Here is a 15,606-nt window from a genome sequence, read left to right as displayed (position 1 = left end):
CAGTTGAATTCTGTGACATGCTGTGTTGTAACTAGGTCTTAGTCTCAGGAACATGCAGAGATCTCTGATTTAAAGAGAAAAGATACCTTCTTGTCAACCAATACAGCCTGCATTCCCAAAATTCAAACACACAGCACACTGTTTAACATACTCCAACCATTTGAAAAACACTGTCTATTTTAATGCTGCAAAGGTATTAACATTTTGTATAATGTCCCTCATGTTCTATATTAACACAGGTATTAACATTTTGTATAATGTTCCTCATCCTCTATTTTAACACAAGTATTAACATTTTGTATAATGTTCCTCAGTCTGGTATTTTAACAAAGTATTAATACTTTGTATAATATTCCTCATGTTCTATTTTTAACACAGGTATTGTGATTTTGTTTAATGTTCCCCAGTTTGGTATATTAACACAGGTTAATATAAAGATAAGGATTTCGGACTAACATGTTAAGTGCTTGTACAATTGATTCCCACCAGATTCATTTCAGGTCCAATTAAAATTATTCTGATGTATGATTGTGACACTGAAATAAGTGCTAATGGCCCGATTTTGCTTTAATAATAATGGTGAGGCTGTCAGAGCTCGCCGTTATTACAGGATAAATCTGGCAGCAACTTCTGCTGTCCGTACATGCGCCGTTAAAAGTGGATAGCCAGAAGTTGCTGTCAGAGATACCCTGCTCCTCCACAGGGCGCGCTTTTGCAGTCCTCAGTGATAGACTCGGCACTTGCAGTCAGAATCAGGGGAATTTATAATGGGGAACAAAGAAATGGCGGACCAATTAAATACATATTTTGGTTCTGTCTTCACAAAGGAGGACACAAACAACCTCCCAGAGATGTCGGTGAACATAGGGTCTAATGAGAGGGAGGAACTAAAAGAAATCAGTATTTGTAGGGAAATGGTGTTGGGGAAATTGACAGGATTAAAGGCCGATAAATTCCCAGGGCCTGATAATCTACATCCGAGAGTACTTAAGGAAGTGGCCCTAGAGATAGTAGATGCATTACTGGCCATCTTCCAGAATTCGCTAGACTCTGGAACAGTACCCATGGATTGGAGGGTAGCTAATGTTACCCCACTATTCAAAAAGGGTGGTAGAGAAAAAACGGGGAATTATAGACCGGTAAGCCTGACATCGGTAGTGGGGAAAATGCTAGAGTCCATTATGAAAGATGTAATAGCAGAACACTGGGAGAACAGTGACAGGATCGGACAAAGTCAACATGGGTTTACGAAAGGTAAATCGTGTTTGACTAATCTACTGGAATTTTTTGAGGATGTAACTGGTAAAATAGATAAGGGAGAACCAGTGGATGTGGTGTATTTGGACTTTCAGAAAGCTTTCGATAAGGTCCCGCCTAAGAGACTAGCGTGCAAAGTTAAGGCACATGGGATTGGAGGCAAGGTATTGACTTGGATAGAGAACTGGTTGGCAGACAGAAAGCAAAGAGTCGGAATTAATGGGTCATTCTCCGAGTGGCAGGCACTGACTAGTGGGGTACCACAGGGATCGGTCCTAGGACCCCAGCTATTCACAATATATATTAAAGATCTAGACGAGGGTTTTTGGATGTAATATCTCAAAATTTGCAGACGACACAAAGCTGGGTGGGAGAGTGTGCTGTGAGGAGGATGCCCTGAAAATCCAGTATGATCTGGACAGGTTGGGTGATTGGGCGGAAGCATGGCAGATGCAATATAATGTGGATAAATGCGAGGTAAAATAGATAAGGGAGTAAGGTGGTAAAAACAGGAAGGCAGATTATTATCTGAAAGGCAATAGATTGGGAGAAGGGGAAGTGCAACGAGACCTGGGTGTCCTTGTGCACCACTCGCTGAAGGTAAGCATGCAGGTGCAGCAGGCAGTTAAGAAGGCAAATGATATGTTGGCCTTCGTAGCGAGAGGGTTCGAGTACAGGAACAAGGATGTCTTGCTGCAGTTGTACACGGCCTTGGTGAGACCACACCTTGAGTATTGTGTGCAGTTTTGGCCGCCCTATCTGAGGAAGGATGTTCTTGCCATGGAGGGGGTGCAGCGAAGATTCACCAGGCTGATACCTGGGATGGCAGGAATGACGTACGAGGAGAGATTGGGTCGATTGGGCTTGTACTTGCTGGAGTTTAGAAGAATGAGAGGTGATCTCATTGAAACTTATAAAATTCTGCCAGGACTAGACAGATTAGATGCAGGAAGGATGTTCCCGATGGCCGGGAATTCCAGAACCAGTGGTCAGAGCCTAAGGATAAGGGGTAAGCCATTTAGGAATGAGATGAGGAGCAATTTCTTCACCCAGAGAGTGGTGAACCTGTGGAATTCTCTACCACAGAGGGCAGTGGAGGCCAGTTCATTAAATATATTCAAGAAGGAGTTGGATATATTTCTTAAGGCTAAAGGGATCAAGGGATATGGCGAGAAGGCAGGGACAGGGTACTGAATTTGGATGATCAGCCATGATCTCGTTGAATGGCGGAGCAGGCTCGAGGGGCCAAATGGCCTACTCCTGCTCCTATCTTCTATGTTTCTATGTTTCTATGTCACTGTAACGGCATGAACTTAGGATAATTGTCCAATACTCTCGCACTAAAAATGGCTGAAAAGGTTAGGGCTAGTGCATTCAGGAGTAAGTGAGCTTTTAATGGTGTAGTAAGTGATAATTACTGCTGAACAACCTCTATGGCCCTAAAAAATTAATTTTACAAATGTGGAATCTCATTCCCTCCGAAGAAAATTTATGTTGTCGATTTTCAAAAAAAAAATAAAGTAATTTAATTTTAGTTTTTTCCCCCTCTTTAATCTCTAGCCCTTAATCCCATCTGTATGTCCCAATCTTTAGTTTGCTTCCTGTACAATGATTTAAATGTAATTTATATTTCCTGTTTTTTACTTCTTGGTTTGCAGTCTGCGTGTTTCATTGAGGATTCTTCAATCTGATTGGTTGAAGAGCCTCCCTGTCACTCGTACTGCTCACAGATACCACAGTACCCCTGTAGAGGGTGCCACGCTGGATCAGATGCCCGATGACAGGAAGTCTCCGCTGACAAGTCCGCGAAAAGTCTCTGGGCAACCGCAGAGAAGGTGAATGGTGAAAATCGTTCCTTGGCTTCTCACAGCAAAATCCAGGCCAATGTCTTACTTTTTCCTCCCATTTAGGGAAAGGACTTGTGTAGCACCTTTCATGATCTCAGGACATCCCAAAGCACTTTACAGCTTTGAAGTGTAGTCACTGATGAAATGTAGGGAAACATGGCAGCCAATTTGTGCACAGCAAGGTTCCACAAACAGCAGTGAATAGATCATCTTTTTTAGGTGCTGGTTGAGGGAGAAATATTGTCGAGGATACCAAGGAAAACTCCCCTGCACTGCTTCAAATAGTGCCATGGGATTTTTTACATCCACAAGAGAGGGCAGACGGGGCCTCGGTTTAACATCCGAAAGACAGCACCTCCAACAGTGCAGCACTCCTTCAGTACTGCACTGCAGTGTCAACCTAGATTATGGCCAAAAGTTTCTGCTTTGTTTTCAGAAATGAATTTTTTGCTCAAGTTTCCACTCAAACATATTTACATATCACCAAACGTAAAGGGGGAAAAATTCGGTTGCTTTGCACCTCCCGTTAGTGCCCTAAGAGGGCGTTAATGGGGCACAAAGCAACTAGCACCCGGGCGTGGCGATGTTTGTGTCGCTCGCGAAATTGACCAGACATTTTGTGGTGGCGCTAAACACCACTGCCATGATCTCCTGCGCCCGCAGATCGTGACGTCAGTTGAGTGTGCAACGCCCCGGTAGCGCCCCGGAACAGATATTGAGTGGCGGCCCCTGCCTTACCACCTGCTGCTAGCAACGACAGGTTGAGGGGAGCGTTTTGCAGTCAGGAAAGGACTGGGGGAACTCTATTTAAAGGCGACCGCTTCCTGCCTTTTTTTGTCGGCGATATTTTTGCACCACGCATTCTGAGAGAGAGAGAGAGAGAGAGACTTCTGGAGAGATTCAACGCTGTGTGAAGGAGTTTTGGGTACTGGGCAGCACTTTGCAGGTTCATTTTAATTTGACCTTCCTTGCATCGATTTAGAAGAGACTGTGGGGGCTGCACTCTGACCTCTTTCCCTGGGCATCTCCATTGCTCTTTCCAGCAGATTTGATGTACAGGTCTCTCCAGGCCGAGATTCAAGGCTGCAATGAACAGGGTGTGGATGGAGAGCAAGATTGACCCTCCCCTTAAAGAACTGGCCAGCACCAGTGTGTCTGTGTTCCATTGCTGACTGACATCACATGAGCTTCGCCAGCGCTCTGAGGTAGCGCCTCGCTTCTCGGTGTTGGCGCCTTAAGACAGGTGTGTAGCGCCTGATTTAGCGCTCCAATCACCTCCAGGGGTGATAGAAGCCAAGTTTGCAGTCGGAGGCGATAATTAGCGGCAGGCGCTAAACTTTGTGCTGGCCGATAATTGCGCCCCAAACGGGGCGATATCGAATTTCTCCCCCAAAATCTTTCATGAACCAGCGCAATCTGGCAGCGTTTTAAAATGTAACTATTTTTGCAATAAAAAGTATTCCTTGTTATATTGAAGAGTGGTAACCCAGTGCAGTTTTATTAACACAGCTAAAAATGGTTTGTCAAAAAAATAAGCATTTTTAATCAGTGTCTAGATCACCACCTGTGAGTAACCTGATTTTAAATAATTAAAAATGACTAAAAAAAACTATACAGACACATTTACTAGTTTCATTGGTGTACAGTAGTCAGTTTCTGAGTAAATTAAATATTTTTTTAACATTTAAAAGCTTTTGAAAGGTACCTATTAGTGCCCTTACACCTTTAAAAGAAAGCTTAATTTGAAGAGCCTCCTCAAAGGCCCGCAAATGGGTGGAATTAGCGAAAACTCGGCATGGTGTTTAATTTAAACTGGGGCCGTGGCCAGTTTTGTAGCCACTCTTGTGGACTTCCAGAACTATGTTTTTTAAACCAGCACAAAAGATCACAGAAACTTGATTCCTCGTTCCTCTGCATGGTTTGGCCGATTTCAGGCGAACTGCACGGAAAAACCAGCGCAACCTAGCGGAAACTCCAGGCATATGGTCTTAGGTCCCTATAGTGGGGCTTGAAACCTCAGCTATCTGACTCAGGCAAGAATGCTGTGCTGACATTTCTACTATATTCACCACGCTTATACACCACTCCCTAGTTAGGAGGGTAGTTGTGCATTCTGCTTCCAGAGCTTTGCCAAAGGTGCATTGTAAGTTGAATTTAACATACGACCAAAAGGAGACAGGTGCAACTTGTTGGTTGATCATAGAATCTCACAACACATGAGGCCATTCGGCCCATCATGTCTGTGCCGGCTCTTTGAAAGAGCTATTCAATTAGTCCCACTCCCCTGCTCTTTCCCCGTAGCTCTGCAACTTTTTCCTTTTCAAGTATTTATCCAATTCCCTTTTGAAAGTTACTATTGAATCTACTTCCACCACCCTTTCAGGCAGCGCATTCCAGGTCACAACAACTCACTGCGTAAAAAATTCTCCTCATCTCCCCCCTGGTTCTTTTGGAAAAGTGCTTAGTCTGTGTTCCATCATGACAGCCCGTTTGAGTTCCGGAATCGCAGGGCTAAACCTGCCACCCCACGGCTATGCCACCAAGTTACCTGCCAAAACCTGTTCTGTAACCGGTAACTAATCATGTGGCGCAGAAGAACAGGAAATACTTTCCAACATCTGCATACTTTTTAAAGAATATGATGCATGTATGGCTAAAAATTATGAACTCTTCTAATGGAAATGCAAACAAAGTACTCGGGTTCATTTTAGAGGAATTGAATTGAGAAGCAGAGAAGCTATGTTAAACCTGTATAGAACCTTGGTTAGAACACACTTAAGAGTACTGCGCACAGTTCTGGTCTCCATATTATAAAAAGGATATAGAGGTACTGGAGAAGGTGCAAAAAAGATTCACAAGGATGATACCAGAACTGAGAGGTTATAACTATCAGAAAAGGCTGAACAGGCTGGGGCTCTTTTTTCTAGAAAATAGAAGGCTGAGGGGTGACCAAATAGAGGTCTTTAAGGTTATGAAGATGTTTGAAAAGGTAGATGTAGAGAATGGCACAGAAATTTGGGTCCCAACGCGTGAGTACACACGGGTACTCACACGTAGGCCCAACGAAAGTGCCAGCTCCGTGCATGCACTGTGCATGCGTGGGAAACCGGCACTTCCGTTCCCCTGAAAGAAGGGGTTGACAGGTGGAATGCGTGCGCCGGAGAGGCAGCGCGTGCACATCGAACTTACATTTTTTTTGCAGGTTTCTCCGGGAGGGTAAGTCTGCAGCAGTTACACTTTTAAAAAGCAGGCGCAAGGCCTACTTTTAACAAGGTAAGTGGTGAATTAATTAAAATTAAAACATTTTTTCCACAGGTTTATTATTTTTATAAATACTTTAAAGAAAGGTAAGTTTATTTTTAGCCCCATTAGAAAATGTAATTCATTTTTTCAAAAATGTAAATTATTGTTTAAAATAGTTATTTCATGTAATTTATAGTTATTTTAAAAAGTGATGTTTTTTAAAAATGTATTTGAAGTTTTAGTGATTTTTGGTGCTTATAGTATTTATAGCTTTGACAGCTCTTCCTGTCAAACTTATGAATGAAGCATTCCCTGCTACCATTGGCTCTCCATGGCCCACGTGATCCCAGGGGATGCATCGAACTAACTGTGCCCCGGGATACGCAAGCACTGCGCGTCGGCAGTTGGAGGAGGCCCAGGATGGGAATCCCACGCGGGCCCACAGCTCAACGGCCGGCGCGCTAGGTAAGTGCAGGTCGGGAGCTTGCACCCGCGGAAAGCCCCCAACCCGAATTTCTGGGCCAATATGTTTCCACTTCTGGGGGAGACCAGAACTAAGGGCCATAAATATAAGATAATCACTTAAATATCCAGTAGAGAATTCAGGAGAACCTTCTTTATCCAGGAAGTGGTTAGAATGTGGAACTTGCTAGCACATGGAGTAGTTGAGGCGAATAGTATAGATGCCTTTAAGGGGAAGCTAGTTAAGTGCACGAGGGAGAAAGGAATAGAAGGATATGAAGATAATGTTAGATGAAGTAGGTTGGGAGGAGATTCGTGTGGAGCATAAACATCAGTATGGACCAGTTGGGCCGAATGGCCTGATTCGGTGTTGTAAATTCTATGTAATTCATTGTAATTTAACAAGGTTTTCATTTACAAAGTAATACACCATAATAAAAACAGTAGTTAACTTCACTGTTGTTTATGATTGTCAAATCACATCAAACACTATTTAACGTACAACCTTGGGAGGAGAAATCACTAGACCCATCAGTCACAGAGCCACCACTCCAAGTGCATTGGCATTCAAGGCTGCTACAATAATCCCACCAGATTGACTGCCTCAGGTCGGACTCCTGAAAGTTGGGCCGAATGGCCTGTTTCTGTGCTGTAAATTCTATGTAAAATCTTTGCTATGTCCACACGAAGTCTTTTTCTACATTATTGCGATGCCGGCATTAACCCAGAATGAGGTACTGCCTGCGTTAAAATAGCAGTGTAACCAGTTGGCTATGGCTGGTACAAGAACAGGGGGCTGTTGGTAATTGTTGGGTCTCAGTAAAGTACACCAGCAACATTTCTCCTCCCCCCTTTAAATCCAGGTAGAATCATGAAACACCAGCATGGAAATGATTATGCGACTGCAAACTACTTTTAAGTGCCTGCACTCCAAAATTTCACAACTGTAATTAGGGGCTTGGCATGCTTCCAGACTTAAAGGCAAACTAAAATCGGGGCAAAATTCTTTGGGGCTCAGTGCCCTTTTCTAGTCTCTTACAAAAAAAATCGTCTGTTCTTTAAGTACGGCTGATTTGTTCTGGCCAAACAACAACCAAGCTTTAATTGGTTTTGTTCCTGTTCCTTGTAATGGGGCAGGTTGATCTGTTCATCAAGAAACGTTAATGCCCACCAGAGAAAATAAATTTGCAACTGCACAAATCTTCACCTGTGCTACATGCTCTGACTCCGTGGAGCAGATGTGAGTTGAAGTTTGATGGGATTAGAAGGGGGGGAGGGAGGGTCACTTCAGGTCATTGGCTTGATTGTCACTTAATTTAACAACCTTAATCATTTATTTTTGGTACATGAAGACAAAACTGTCATATTCAGCAGCATCAACATCATTTGTACCTTCCGACTTGAAGCTCACTTTCAAGTAAATCATGAAAAACAATCTGCCAAACACAGAAACTCGAATTCTACAGACCCTGTAACTTGAATTGAGATCCTTTATTAGAGGAATGGGTTATCTATGGTTCAGTTGTTCATTTCCTGTTGAACGAGTGACTGATCCTGTGACCGGTCCAGAGAGGTATTGCTTCGAGTGGAATGGGACAAGAAAGGTTGTTCTCAGGCTGTGGTTAAGTACAAAAGGAAATTACCAACAAGCTGCACACGGTTCGAGGCCAGGGAAACAGGGGGAAATGACCAATCACAAAGTTTCAAGGAATTTAGCAGTTCCATTCGTGAAACTTGAAGTGCATGACAAGCCAAGCGCTTGGCAGATTGATACAGTACATTGATAATTCACCTCACTGTAGGTTGTGAGAACTCACCTTGATTCTTTGTTAGAATCTCACTGACCCATGAAAACAATGACTTTCTATTTTTTGCTCGGCCAAGAAGAAGGATCCATCTCTCCTCACATTTTCAAGAGAAGACACTGGGCATATGTTATTAAGTGCCACAAAACAGATTAACCCATTCAGGCTGGCTACCCAGCATTTTTTTTTCCATTTACTTTTGTTCATTCCATTGTTTGGAATGCACTGCCTGAAAAGGTGGTGGAAGCAGACTCAATAGAAACTTTCAAAAGCGAATTGGACAAATACTTAAAGAGGAGAAAATTTACAGGGCTGTAGGAAAAGAGCAGCGGAGTGGGACTAATTGGATAGCTTTGTCAAATAGCCGGCACAGGCATGATGGGCCGAATGGCCTTCTTCTGTGCCCATAGAATCAAACGGGGAAATATTCAGTTGGTTAGCACCTCCTGTTACTGCCTCCAGGGGGCGCTAACAGGGCGCTAGCAACTTAGCGCCCGAGCGTGGCGATTTTAGCTAAACAGTACCGCCACGATCTCCTGCGCCCATAGATCATGACGTCAGTCGAGCGTGCAGTGATCCGGTAGCGCCCCGGACCGGAAATTGATTCTCGACCCCTGCCTTGGTGCCTGCCGCTAGGAACGACAGGTAGAGAGGGATGTTTTGAAGTCAGGAAGGAGGTGGGGGAGCGCTATTTAAAGGCGCATGTTTCCTCCTTTTTCTTGAGGGCAAAATTTTTGACATACACAGATTGAGAGGGGGAGAGACGTCTGGAGAGATTTAATGCTGTCCTGAGGAGTTTTGGTCCTGAGCACACTTTTCAGGTTCCCATTTCTCTGAGCTTCATATTTACCACATTTAGAAGATTAAATGGGGGGTGCACTAACTCGGGGCGTCGTCCTCCAGCTTTACCTTCGGAGGCAGCAGAGGCGCAGAGAGAGAGAGTGGCAAATGTGGCCAGAGGGAGGAGGGCCAACAGGCCTCTGCACAGGAGACCTTACCCTCCCAGGGTATTCCAGAAGCAATTCTCCTACATTAATTTGTCTGAGGAGCAGTGTTTCAGAAGGCTGCGCTTCAGCAAGGAGGTGGTCACTGAGCTCTGCCACCTGCTGCAACCAGATCTGCAGCCTTAGCTCAGGACCAGGACATCTCTGTTGGTGGCAGTGAAGGTAACGATGGCTCTGAATTTCTATGCCAGCGGCTCCTTCCAGGCTTCAACTGGGGACATAACGAATATCTCCCAGTTCGCTGACCATTGCTGCATCTGGGAGGTCACAAATGCTCTGTACAAAAGGAGAAGGGAGAACATCTCATTCCCCATGACCCGGGACAAACAGCGTGAACGCGCATGTGGCTTTGCTAGGATAGTGGACTTCCCCATGGTTCAGGGTGCCATTGGCTGCACGCACATGGCATTGTGGGTACCTCATGAAAATACAGAGGTGTTCCAAAACCGCAAGAGCTTCCACTCTCTGAACATCCAGTTGCCAGCACATCCTCGCCATCAATGCCCGCTATCCTGGCAGCAGCCACGATGCTTTCATCCTGCGCCAGACTGGTGTCTCGGACCAGTGTCCCAGACCTATTCCAATCACCACGCCAACCTCATGGCTGGTTCCTCGGGGACAAGGGTTATCCACTCTGCATAAGTAGGTCAGTGGCAGCTTGGATAAGGAATTGGCTTAAGGACAAAAAACAGCGAGTTGTGGTAAATGGCTGTTTTTCAGACTGGAGGGTGGTAGTGTAGGATTCGCAAAATTGGATTTCATATGAATAAGGGTTAATTGGCAGAAGAGGCCGTGATTTTAAAGACTGTTTTAAAAGAAGCCCAGAAAAAGGGGCATACAAAATAGCCGCCATACCATGTGATCAGCTCATTGGGACACTTTAAAATGGTTCCTGCGCAACCTCAGTCAGCTATGTGGATTGAACCTTTAGTAAGTTCTGGAAGCCGTTTCGGAGAGAACGAAACCAGACCCACAGGCATGCATATGAATTAGATGCAGAGCCACTCAAGATCGGCTTGGAGACAGGGGCCATCTAAATGTTGACCCAGACGAAAGAGGACAATATATATTCATGAGGACAACACCAAGGGCTCGGTAACAAGATCAGCAGGACATTAAAAACAATGAAAGCCATTTCCAACCAGAGATGAGCCTATTACCAGATGCTTAAAATGATTTTAAATATAATAACTGCCCCGCTGTGCTCAAAGCCCGCCAAAGTTAAAATAAAGACTAACCTGATTTTGGGCGGGAAATGAGGCCTCGGGAAGAAAGGCATACCTGGAGAGACTTTTCGGTAGTTGATACGGCAGTGGGACACGACTCGACACAGCACCAGGGAGCACGGAGCGCAGCACCCCGGACACGCAGCTTGAGGAGGAAGAAACAGCTTGGAAGAAGATGCTGGAGGAAGCTTGAATCAACAAGCTCGGACAGTCACAAAGAGAGCCGAGAAAAGGACAGTTTAAAATCGGACAGTCATTGCAGCCCCAGCAGCCTGTCCAGCTTTTTGAGCTGGGCAAAGAGGAGCTGGCGTGGGGAAAGATCAGCGGACTCTGCTCCACCGTTGGAGAAATCAGAAGGATAATTATGGCTGTATGAAGAAAGTCGTTGAAACCAGCGTCCCGCCCCGGGGAAAACCATCGGGAGATCATCGACCATCCCCGGGCCATAGCTGAAGGTAGAAGGGGCCACACCAGCCCAAAGCTCCTCTGACCAGGGTCGAGCCGACGATCCTTGACCCCGCCAAGATCCAGGCCCGCCGGTGTCCAGCCGCCCCCGACCCCCACCTCAGGAGAGAGGTGTGGCACCGCTCGCAGGGGCTCCACGATCCACGTGGAGACGAGACGCCTGAAAGGACCAAACACAGACTCGATTTCAAAACCTTGCACTTCCTAGTGGGATTGGTGAGGATGTTTCTGGCCCTTCACAATCAGATCTAGATAGGTATAATAAGGGGGTGGATTTAAGGGTACAATTAACATGAGTTGTTGTCCCTCGATGTTCCGTGTGTTTCCTTATTTCATGATGATCTTTGTAGAGTATAAGATGCCTGTACTTGCCTTAGTTAGTATAATGTTGTTATGATTTGTTTGTGTTTGTGTTGTGTCTGTGTGTTGATAGCGACACTGAAGACAGGAGTTGGTTTCATAGGTGTTTACTAAACAAAGTCTGGAGGGGAACTAACGGATACAACACAATATACAGGCTTATATAGCCCGAGTGGTCATTACCGGCATTACAGTACACATGGGGCTCTTAAAGGCACATACACTACAATTCCTCCCCTTTTAGCTAACCAGTACCTAATATTTCAAGTAATTATTAATTACATGTTATAAGAAAAATAATAAACACATTGCTGCAGTTAATTAATTATAAATGCCAGTCTCTCTGGAGGCTTCCTGACTCGGTCCGGATAATGCCTCGGTGGTGTAGTAGTTTCTGGTGGTGTGGTAGGTTCTTTTGGCAAGGCTGATTCGGCTTGAATGCCAGTGTCGGGTTCATCGGTTCCAGTATCACCGGATTGGAGGTAGATATGGGTATCTCTACTTCATCGTTAGGCGTATAGAGTTGTGGTGTAGGTTGTCCCTTTTCGGATGACTCTATGATTTGGTCAGCATGGCGCCTTATTATGCTTTCTCCGATGTCCACGGTATACATCAGCGGTCCTAGTCGTGTGCAGATAGTTCCAGGCTGCCATTTCTCGGTACGGTAGTCCTGGGCCAAAACTTGTTGACCTATCTGGAAGGTTCTAGTTGGCCTTTCATTCATGCCTTGAAATTGTCGGTTCTCCACGTCCCTTCTGATGTTGGGCTTGATCAAATCCAGCCGGCATCTTAGGCTTCTATTGAAGAACATCATGGCGGGAGTTTGGTTTGTAACCATATGTGTTGCATTCCTGTATGCGAACAAGAAGTTATCCACCTTGTGCTGAAGTTTTATGTCTTCATTACCCATGGCCTTTATGGCCGTCTTGAAGGTCTGGACAAACCTTTCAGCCAATCCATTGGTGGCGGGATGGTATGGGACGGACGTGTAGTGCTTAACCCCATTGTTTTTTAAGAACTTCCTGAATTCTTCGGGCACAAATTGCGGTCCATTATCAGAACAGATCTGTTCCGGCAGCCCATTCCTGGCAAATATGGTCCTTAATACTGTGATGGTTTTTTCCGTGGTGGTGGAGGACATCTTTATTACCTCCGGCCACTTGGAGTGTGCATCAACCGCGATTAAGAGCATTGAGTCCATAAATGGACCAGCAAAGTCGATGTGTACCCTTGGCCAGGGAGATGAGGGCCACTCCCATGGATGTAGAGGGGCTTGGGGTGGAGCATTTTGGACCTTCTGGCATCCTAGGCAGCTCTTGGTCATGTCTTCGATGTCTCCATCGATACCTGGCCACCATACAAATGCTCTGGCTAGGTTCTTCATTTTCACTCCACCCAGATGCCCCTCGTGAAGCTCCTTTAGCACTTTATCCTGGAGTTTGGGTGGAATCACCACTCTGGATCCACACATCAAGGTTCCTCGGCATACTGACAGCTGTTCTCTTCTTTGTGAGAATGCTGGCAACAGTGGTTCGGCATGTGCTGGCCATCCCTTTACCGTTAAGTCGTAGACTCGTGAGAGAGTCGGGTCATTTCTCGTTTCCTTTTCAATGGCAGAATTTGTTACTGGTAGACATTCCACTATGGTTGAGTGGAACATCTCCACTGGGTCTACTGTAGGTGCCTCTTCTATCATTGGCAACGGTAGGCGCGATAAACCGTCAGCATTCCCATGCTGTTTTGATCCTTTGTATTCTATGTTGTATTGGTGTGCCCCTAGAAAAAGGGACCACCTCTGTAGCCTTTGCGCTGTCATAATGGGAACACCCTTTTTAGGGTTGAATATGGAGATGAGGGGTTGCTGGTCAGTCAACAAGGTAAATTTTTGTCCATGTAGGTAATGGTTGAATTTCTTCACTCCCCATACCAGGCTGAGTGCTTCCCTGTCGATTTGGGCATAGTTACGCTCAGCTGAGTTCAATGAGCGTGATGCAAAAGCTATCGGCCGTTCCGAGCCATCAGGGAATTTATGCGATAATACTGCTCCTATGCCGTAAGGGGATGCATCGCACGCCAGTCTGATTGGCAGTGATGGGTTGTAATGAGCCAAAACTTCTTTGGACGTGATTAAGTCTTTGCATTTATGGAAGGCACGTTTACAGTCTTCGCTCCATTTCCAAATTACTCCTGTTTGTAGCAGTTCATTAAGAGGGTGTAGAAGAGTTGATAAGTTCAGTAAAAATTTATGATAGTAATTTATTAATCCCAGGAACGACCTTAATTGTGAAACATTTTCAGGTGCTGGGGCTTTTATGACTGCTTCAATTTTTTCAGGTGAGTTATGCAACCCTTCCTTATTAATTATGTGGCCACAATATGATGTTTGATTTTGGAAAAATTCGCACTTGGGGCGATTTGCTCGTAGGCCCCGTTCTCTCAGCCTAGTGAGCACCTGCTCCAAATTGGCAAGGTGCTCGTTGTCGTTTTCTCCTGTTATAAGGATGTCGTCTAGGTAGCATTGAGTCCCCGGAATCCCTTGGAGGACTTGCTCCATAGCTCTTTGCCAGATAGCTGGAGCGGATGCTACTCTGAAAACCAGTCGATTGTACTGGTACAGACCTTTGTGTGTATTTATCGTGAGATATTTTTTAGAGGCCTCTTCAACCTCCATCTGTAGATATGCCTGTGCCAAGTCAATTTTGGTGAAATGTTTCCCTCTGGATAGTGAGGCGAAAATATCTTCTATCCTCGGAAGAGGATACTGTACCGTGTGAAGGACCGGGTTTACCGTCACCTTGAAGTCTCCACAGATGTGAATTTTTCTCTGTTCTTCAGATTTATCATTATTCAATGCTTTCTTCATGACTGGAATGATGGGTGTTGCCCACTCGCTCCAATCTATTTTGGATAATACGCCTGCATTTTTCAAATTCTCCAGCTCTGCCTCGACTGCTGGACGAATTGCGTATGGTACCGGTCTTGCTTTAAAAAACTTGGGAATTGCTGCATCTTCCACTTTTATTGAGGCAGTGATGCCTTTCAAGGTTCCTAGTTTCTCTTGAAACACTTCTTTGGCGTTGGCCAAGATGTCTTTTAATCGTTCAGGTATGACGTCATCATCGTTTTTTTTCTTACTGGTCACCGTCATTGCCTGAGTGGAGTTCCAGTCTGAACGTATTTTCCTGATCCATTCACGTCCCAACAGCGGTGGGCCACCATCTTGTAGAATGTATAAATACAACTTTTGTATTTCCTTGCCGTTGTATACAACAGGTACCCTTATTTTTCCTTTGGGGTATACTTTCTGCCCCGTATATGTTTTCAAGATAATGGATGTGTCTTTTAAAGGTATATGCAGAAATAGCCGCTCGTAATCCCATCGATTTATGACGGTCAGAGCTGATCCTGTATCTAGCTTCATTTTAACTGGGGACCCTGCTATCATGAGGGTAACCCAAATGGTCTGGTAATCATCTTTGGCAAGTACATTATGTAATTTGAGAGAGCTTAGTCTCTTGTTCCTGGAGTCGCTATCGCTCTTCTGGTCTTCGGAGCTACTGTCCGTCATCATTTGTACCTTTCTGTACTTTTCTTTATTGATTTTTGTTTTCCTGTCTGTGGATTTATTTTGTCCAGATCGGCATACCCGTGCAATCACAGAATCACAGAATCACAGAAACCCCACAGTGCAGATAGAGGCCATTTCGGCCCATCGAGCCTGCACCGACACATATCCCACCCTATCCCCGTAACCCCACGTATTTAATCCCCCTAACACTAAGGGTCAATTTATCGTAGCCAATCAACCTAACCCACACATCTTTGGACTGTGGGAGGAAACCGGAGCACCCGGAGGAAACCCACGCAAACACGGGGAGAATGTGCAAACTCCACACAGACAGTCACCCGAGGCCGGATTCGAACCCGGGTCCCTGGC

Source organism: Somniosus microcephalus, chromosome 1 (assembly GCF_052327205.1).
Source record: "Somniosus microcephalus isolate GS21.2 chromosome 1, FLI_Smic_1.0, whole genome shotgun sequence".
Classification (NCBI taxonomy): Eukaryota; Metazoa; Chordata; class Chondrichthyes; order Squaliformes; family Somniosidae; genus Somniosus; species Somniosus microcephalus.
Note: the sequence above shows the minus strand (reverse complement) of the source record.